Raw genomic sequence first — 8906 nt, forward strand, 5'->3', positions numbered from 1 at the left:
AATTGTGAAACAATGGGAATGAGATATTAGAATGCCTAAACTGAAGTTATAGAAAAAGAGTAGGGAGATTTTGCAGTTTGACTTGTTCCCAAAAGAATTTGTTCAATTAGTGTTTGTGTCTTGGAAAACCTCTTTGGGTTGGTTTATATTTTTGAAATGAGCTCACTTAGCTCAGGTTCACTTTTTTTTTTTCGAACACGTGCGCGCGCACTTATACACACACACTAAATGATAATTGTATTATAATTTTCAATCCTATGAAGTATTTGCAAGAAAATTGATTTTAAGTTAATAAATAGTAATTAGTGGTAAAATAATAATTTATAAGTCAATCCATATTTAAGATATTCTCATTATAAGTTATATTAACTTTTTATACTCATAAATAGCAGTTATAAGTTTAAACATAAGATTTTTATCATACTAATGAAAATGAATTAAAGCCTAGTTTGAATGAATAGAAAAAAAGTTTAACTCAAAGCCATGAACATAACCATGATGTCACGACAGAAAGACATTTTTCTATCTAGATTACAACATTATTGCATAAGAAGGGAATCACCACCTTATTTATTAAACATGCTTTAGTAATGACAATAACATTCACACTGCATGTATTATTTCATGTCATCTTTTATTCAACGAGTTCTTTTATTTTTTCATCCATTTTTGGATTATAAATCCTAATGATCATAATTTATTTTGAGTGGTGGTACAATTTAAAATAATATTGATAATTTCACGTTTCTTCATTACTTACTTCATAATCAGGAATTTTTCCTTTTTTTTTTTTCTAATTGCACCTACACAATTCTATATCATTTCATTTTGAATTTATTAATATATGGTTTTACTTATCTTTGATAGTTTATGGTGCATTTAGGTTCATCCATCTCCCTTAAATGTTATTGTCTGTGCCAAATTCTACTAAGTTTGTGAAATATTGTATGAACCTCATTTAGCCTAAATTTATGGCGAGCATTTTTAATAAAGTCCGTGCATTTTATGCACTAACAATAATTCTTAAAATTCATAACTCATTGTAGAGTCATTTTCATTATACACGTGGAATAGTTATGTGACAAAATAATTTATAGCAATATATTTCTTGAATTAGCCTTTTAAGAAACTCACTTGAAAGTAACATCAAAGTTACTCTTGGGAACTCCTTTTTTTATTACCTTATGGACATTAATCTCATGTCATTGACCCCTTCTTAAGAAAGACAACAAACCATTAGATTGATTTACTCATTGCATTGAAATCTTAATAACACGATAAATGCATTACCATTAAAAAAAAAACATTTCACTTCTAGCATTTACTATCTAGTATGAAAAATAATAAATTCTTTGATAGACATTGTATATCTTTATTAAGTGGGTGCAATGAGCTTACTTTGATCATTTCTAGTGACAAAATATTTTTAAGATTTAAACTTGTACAAACTTGAGAGCCTTTGTATTTGATATACCTTACATATAGTAGTCAGATGTTATAGTGAATTTTTTCTTCGGAGTCTCCCTATAGAGAACATAACTCACATGAAAACCACTCTAAATTAATTGTTCACTTTATTGTATAAATTCTTTCCTCTTACCTCCTCATAGAGTAAGCTCACTCTTAAAACATTTTTAAACTTTCAATTTACTAGTATCTCAAATAATTAATAATTTCATTTGTTGAAAGTTCATGTGTAATTTCACTATTTACACCAACCTGATTCAATAATAAAATTACCACAAGAATCATTATATGTTGAGATTGATTCTTTCTTTAGTTTCATCATAAGCTTGTCATTTTCTATCAACTATTGGAATCCTAGGTTAGTTTGGATGAATAGTAAGTACAATCAATACATATATTTCTATTGCAACACAATATCTACTTACACATTGATTATCTTTAATCTTTTGTTGCCAAACCTTCTCTTGTTCCAAAATTTTTTGTAATCCATAAATGCATTAATACCATTGAACAATTTTTACTTAACTTATCTCATATCATGAGCTTGTGATGCTCCTTAATTATTTATGTTCTTGGTGGGAATTTTCTAGTTTCGTATTACTACTTGTATACCATTTATTAAATACTACTTTAAAATAAAAGTTTTTCATAATGTAAAAGAAACATTATCCAATTTTATGATCATTATGGTTAGTTTATGAAGTTAATTTTTTGCTCAATAATATTTTCTACTTAAATATTATGCATTTGATAATTAACATTAATAATTAGATAGATAAAACAATTATTTCATAAAAATGGATGATGGTAACAATTGAAATATAAAAAAAATTCTAATGTGTTTAAATTTATAAATTAACTAATTAGATTCACTTAATAAAATAAAGTATAATAAATTTAATTTGTACATCATATTATTACATTTTTATTATAATCATTTTCTGCATTCACTTTTATCCTTGAATATTAACAACATTCTTTGGTGTAAAGTGATTTAGTACAGGCAGGGGACAATTTTGATGTTAGTATTGTGTTGTAAGATTCTCAAACTTACCATCCAAATCATGATATGAATTCTTATCCTTAATTATTTATGTTGAATGTTATGACTACTAAAATGCATAGCATGTTCCTCTGATATATGGATAATGATGTAGAATTAGTGTTGGCATCAAATCTTGAATTAAAATAAATATATTAAATACATTAAAGTTAGAGTCACTTAATATGGAAACAACTAACCATAATATATTGGTGCTACTTCTATGTAAGTACAAATAATCACTATAAAATTATCTTCTATAATTTAAATGATAATGAGAGGTGATGAGGAGCTATGCCATGGCCTTTTGAAGTTCTTAAAGGTCATGAATTTATAAAGGTGTAGGGCTCCATATGAAAATTTTATAAAGCCTCATCTCCAAATATGTTCATCACTCTAGGTCTGTGATTTGGATTGGAATGGATTTATAAAGATAGATAGTTAATAGAATGTATTCTTAAGTGTTAGTTAGCATTGATGCTATTTCATTTAAATGTAATGTTCATTTTATGTGGGAACATACACCAAATACATATTGCATTACACTAGCATTCTCATCAAATATGTTCATCACTCTAGGTCTGTGATTTGGATTGGAATGGATTTATAAAGATAGATAGTTAATAGAATGTATTCTTAAGTGTTAGTTAGCATTGATGCTATTTCATTTAAATGTAATGTTCATTTTATGTGGGAAAATACACCAAATACATATTGCATTACACTAGCATTCTCATCAAAGCTAGCAAATTTTGGATGGAGAAGTTCATTCTAATAAATGTATTACTAACTTATAACAAGCAAAGAATGAGTAAGCAAAGCTCTTCAATATTTTTAAGTTGGAAAGTCCTAAAATAAATGTTCATGAATTAACATAGCATTTATATTTAAATCTATAACATTCCCTTTCCATTACTTAAATCATATTAATTGTAATATAAATTATGAATATATGACACATTATGAAGATTTTGTAACTGATAAAGGTATCAAATTTTACCATTATTACTTTTTGTTCTTATATAAGCAATAATTTTCTTTACTAAAAAATCTTGACTCTTCCCAAGAATTTAAGATCTTTCATTAGAAAATATTATATTTTACTTCTATAATTGGCTGCAATGTCTAACCTCAGAACCTATATCAATAAATATATTTCAATATTTGCATTTTAACATGACCATTTGGTTTTATAAGAGAAATAATTTCTTTTGCCATAAAAAAATAGAAAATTGAATATACTGATTTTCTTATATTCATTTAAATTTGAATAATAAATTTCATTTCACTAATCATAAGAAAATTTTATTATACTATTCCATTAATCATGATTTATATGGACTTATGCAATTTTGTGCTACTGGTCTACCTTTTGCCAAGGGGCACTCCTATTCTTATCTTTTGAGTTTTAAAACTCTTAAAAAAATTCTCAAGGAAGGGTTGTCTACGTTGTATTTTAGGCTTTTAACAATACTAAGGTTGATGATATTCCATTAGAGCACTAAAAATTCATAATACATTGATGTTACTTACCAACCATAATTTCAGGGTCAAGTCATTTGCATCCAACAATGCCTTGGATTAAGGAAATTATATCCACATGTTTGAAAACATGGTATGCTCCATGGACATGGTACATATCTAATTAGATTATATAAATTATAAATTTCATTTTATGTGCCTAAACATGTGTATATACTCATTATTGTATACAAAAAGCTCGTATTGAATAGAGAGGATCACAGTGTATTGGAAGAACCAACTAGCTCGGGTTTGAATTTTCTTACTTCTTGCATTGTTTCCATTTTGTTACGAGAATAATAATTTTTGTATTTTCTTTCCTTCTGCATTGTAGTTAATCTCATTTTCATACTCATATGATGTAAGACATGTGGTTTTCTTGTCATTTTATTCTTTGAATGTTGTTTCCTAGAAGCATTTTCTTTTTTTGAATTTCTAAATTTGATGTGTTAATTTTTCATTCTTAATTTATTTTTAATCTGACTTTATAGAATGTTAAAATTTCTTTTGATCTAAGACTTCTAACCATCTTCTAGAAGAATATGTAGTTTAACACCTAATATCTTAGTAGAGTAGACATATTAGCATTGTGAAATTACAACCTAGATAGGGGACTAGAGGGTTCATGAAAAATGCTACAAGATTAAGTCCTTTTAACAATAATATGGTTTTTAACACTTTTGGTTAAGGAGGACATGTCTCTGGTTTTCAGTAATAGTGTGGGTTTAATAGGAAAACATTCAAAGACTAATAGATCAATGTCACATGAGTATGAACCTTTCAACTTTGAAAAAGCTTCAACAAAACCTAATTTAGTTCTTCCATATGCATTAGGATTTTAGAACCTTTCATCTCTATAAACTAACCCTTCAAATTAGGCTTAAGGGTTTAGTTATCTAAAACTTACCCTTTTATAAATATTTTCACATCTTTTCTCGTGAGATCAATATGAGGACTCATAATCTATATGTTACTTGATCAACATGTATACTTTGCATGGTGTTTGATTATTTTGCAACAATTTTGGGCATCAACCCTAACCTTTACATAACCACTTTTTTTGAAATATTTGCTACATTTAAGTATAATGACGACTTTAATGATAACATTAAACCTAGACAATTCTTATTTTTCTTAAGAGATAAGGTTTAAATTTAGCTTATGTTTTACACCCAAGATCTATGACTACTTAAAATAAATTTATCATAGAAATCATTAACTAAGTATTTCTTACCCTCTAAGACTACCAAACTTAGAAATAACATTAAAACCCTTATCTAGTTAGAAGAGGAGTATATTTATGAGATTTATAAGAGATTTAAGAATCTACTAAGGAAATGCTTACACCATGTCTCACCTGACTAGTTCATTATCCAAACTTTCTTTAATGAAATAGTGAAATATTTAAGGTAAATCATAGATATTGAAATAAGGGTTATTAATGACAAAATATTTTAAGAAAAATTATAGTTTAACTGAGCAAAAAATAATTAATAGCTTTTAGAGGCCTTCTGAAAGAGTGAACCCCAAAAAAATACTATGTGTTAATGATATTGATATCTTAGCAACTATGAGTTTATAAGTAGCATCAATGTCAAAGAAATTAAACATTTAGGTTTGAATCAAATACTTGAAATCACTATAAGTTAGAAGAATTCTTATGGAATCATAGGTGACCTTGTATTGCTAATGTGGAGTCTTTATATCTAATTAGTACCCGACCCAAAAAATGTTTATTTTTCACCTACAAACCTGGTAGAAGAAACCATCCCAGTTTTAACCAAAAAATTCAACATGTAGGTCAAAATAATTTATTTAATAACTAGCTATTATAATTAGAATAATCAATCACTAATAGTTCCAACTTGAGATATATCTAGCCCCCAAAATTTATCTCAAATAAGTAATTTAAGAAAAAAAAGTTATATTTGGATAATTTAGTGTTATAAAGGGGAAAGTGATTATAGATTTATGTTATAACAATTAGAAATATTGAAGCCAACATAGTGAGTATTAGACCCAAAGAGACATTCCCAGGCAATAAAAAAATAGAGAATGCAAGGTTGTAACACTTTGGAGTGGCAAGGAGTTTGAAGATTTATCTAGTTCTAGGAAAACCATAAACAAGTATGTTCTATATATGGATGTGAGGGCTTTGGGTGATAAAAGAGAGGAGTAAATTTTTTCTACTCACATTATTACAATAAATAACAGTCACTCTTACAAAAGCTCAAAGGAGTTAGCTTCAGTTTCACTACTTGCTTCAGCCTCCTCTAGACCTCATCTTATATTTGAGCAAGTACATAAGCATAGGAACTATGTCTCATCTGGATCAATCTTTGGGTCAGCATTTTGATTAGTTGAAGAGGCAATATCACCATTAGTTTGTGTGACAGGTGTAAATGTTCAATTAGTATTTTGGGTCTAGACATGAGAGCTATCCAATGATCTTAATTTATTAGAATTAAATGAAAATATGACACTCATTAGGACATTATAGAGAAAAGTATTGATGCAATCAACCACACTTAGTAAGATAAAGGTTCTGTTGTTGTTGCAGGCAAACTACTCATAGCCTCCTCCTTATCAGTTTTTTTCAGAGGTCGAACCTAACAAAGCTGTAGGGAGGAGGAGATGATGATGGCGTTGATGAAGAAGGCTTAGATGATGATATGTCAACAGAGTTTAAGGGAGTGCTGTTTAGTTTTATCTCTTATTTACTTTTTATTTTTTGTGATTTTCTTTAACAAGAAATTGAGTTTAGCAAAGGTTATCTATGTAGTAGTTTTTTTTTTCATGTTATAAGTAGTGTTGTGAACATTAATGGTGATTATTATTTTCTATTCATGTGATTCAGCTGCCTCGTCGTGTTGTGTATATGTGTTTAAGTAATCCGTTATTTAAGCTCTAAAGATTAGGAAAAAAATAAGCAGCTTAATTAGATTAAATTTAACTCATATAAAGAAATCTAGGAGTGTACTAATTACAATGAATATTAAACCTTTGGGAAATTATTCAATTTCAAATAAGATCTAATAATATTGATTGATTTACTTTAATTAATAGATCTTCCAAATTCCAAAAATCAAATATTAATAAACACATTTGACTAAAATCTAATTTAATTCATGAAATGAAATTAAAATTGTATGCTTACTAATACATATAACTTAAAAGTAGATAATTATCATGTAAAATAAGAATGACAAAACTACAAAGCACAGACCTTAGGTGCTTAATAAAAAAGAATGACAAAACTATACAATTAAAAATTTATAAAGTCATGAGGTCTCATAGCACAAAGTATAAACCAACGAAATCCGCCACTACAAGAAGACAATAGATCCTTAAAAATATGGTTCTTGGTTATCTTTAAACTAAGTAATATCGAACTTGTATGTGTCACGAAGCATATCATGACAAGGGCTTAAAAATCCATAGAGATAAGCTAATTCCAATTCTATTCATTCCAGAGGTCACAAATTCCATGTTCTTTCATTTCAGCAAGTCACAAAACACATTGAACCAAAAACTGAGTAAAGAAAAGAGCATGAACAACAAAAAAAATGGTAGATGATATCAAAACCCAAAAGTCCATCGTCATAATAGTAGAATATCAATTTCACACTAGATCAAAGCCACAAATCAAAGCCATAGTCCAAATGAACCTCAAAACAGTAAAGAGAAATGATCGAGCATAACGTAGAAGGACAGAGAGCGAAAGAACCAAACGGAGCTGTGAGTGAGGAGAAGACTCCTTACGGAAGAGACGTTAGAAAGGAGAGGACCCCATAGGGAAATGCACGAAGAGGCAGAGACGCGAAAGAGCCGAACGAGAGGGTAAGAAGTCTTGCTTATACTCATAAGAAGAATGAAATATTAGTTCTATATATATTATTTTTTTTTGTTGTCCTTTAAAATAATTTGAATACACGCCATTAGACAATCTGCATTGTTTTCTGTAATCATAAAATATTCATTAATATTGAAGCATCATATTACTATCAAAATTGAGCAATCTTGGGATCACTAGATTTCACTCATCAAAACCTTTAATTTGACTGTAGGCATGCATGATTCAAATATTAGATGACCCTATCACTAATATTTGGAAAAATTATGTAAATAACACCCAATTCTTATAGATGCACCTAAACTATCATTTTTACACACATAACATTTTACCTATGGATTAAAAGATGAATTTAACTATTAAAATGTGATAATGAGTATCATTTTTCATATAATATTTGTAATTATAAAAAATTAGGTGTAAATTAGGTAAATATGAAAATTTTAGCCGCTATCTATGTAAAGGCCCCTTAATATTTTTTATATCACATTTTAAGCATTGAATCATGTTTATTTGCCCGTGAATTGGGCCACTTTAATAATGTTAGATTCATTTTATTAAAAAAATTCAATTTAACATTGAGTTTGGTAACAATTTTTGAATGGTCCCGACTTCTAATTTGTTTTTGCTCAAAAATTTACAGCCTTATATCGAGGCTTGAGCAAACTCACGCTTGGCTCGTGTTCTGCTCGTTCGAAGTAACACTTGTTCGAAATCGGCTAGTGTTCGAAACTAGCACGTGAACAGAGTATTCGTGTTCGGCTCGATTTAAATATTAATGTTCGTGTTCGGTTCGAAATTGGCTTGAAAAAATTAAATTAAAAAGAAACAAATTTTAAGTTTAGGGATTCGAACATGAACCAAATGAAGACACTAACCACATTACCACAAGAAATATTACGATATATATATTTATTTTCAGCTAAAGCATGCAGAACAAGAGTGAACAAAGAGTTGTTCGTGTTCGGCTCGAGCTTTAAAAATTTGTTCGTATTTGGCACCCGTTTTCTTAACAAAAGAGCC

Source organism: Phalaenopsis equestris, unplaced genomic scaffold, assembly GCF_001263595.1.
Source record: "Phalaenopsis equestris unplaced genomic scaffold, ASM126359v1 Scaffold000504, whole genome shotgun sequence".
Taxonomy (NCBI): Eukaryota; Viridiplantae; Streptophyta; class Magnoliopsida; order Asparagales; family Orchidaceae; genus Phalaenopsis; species Phalaenopsis equestris.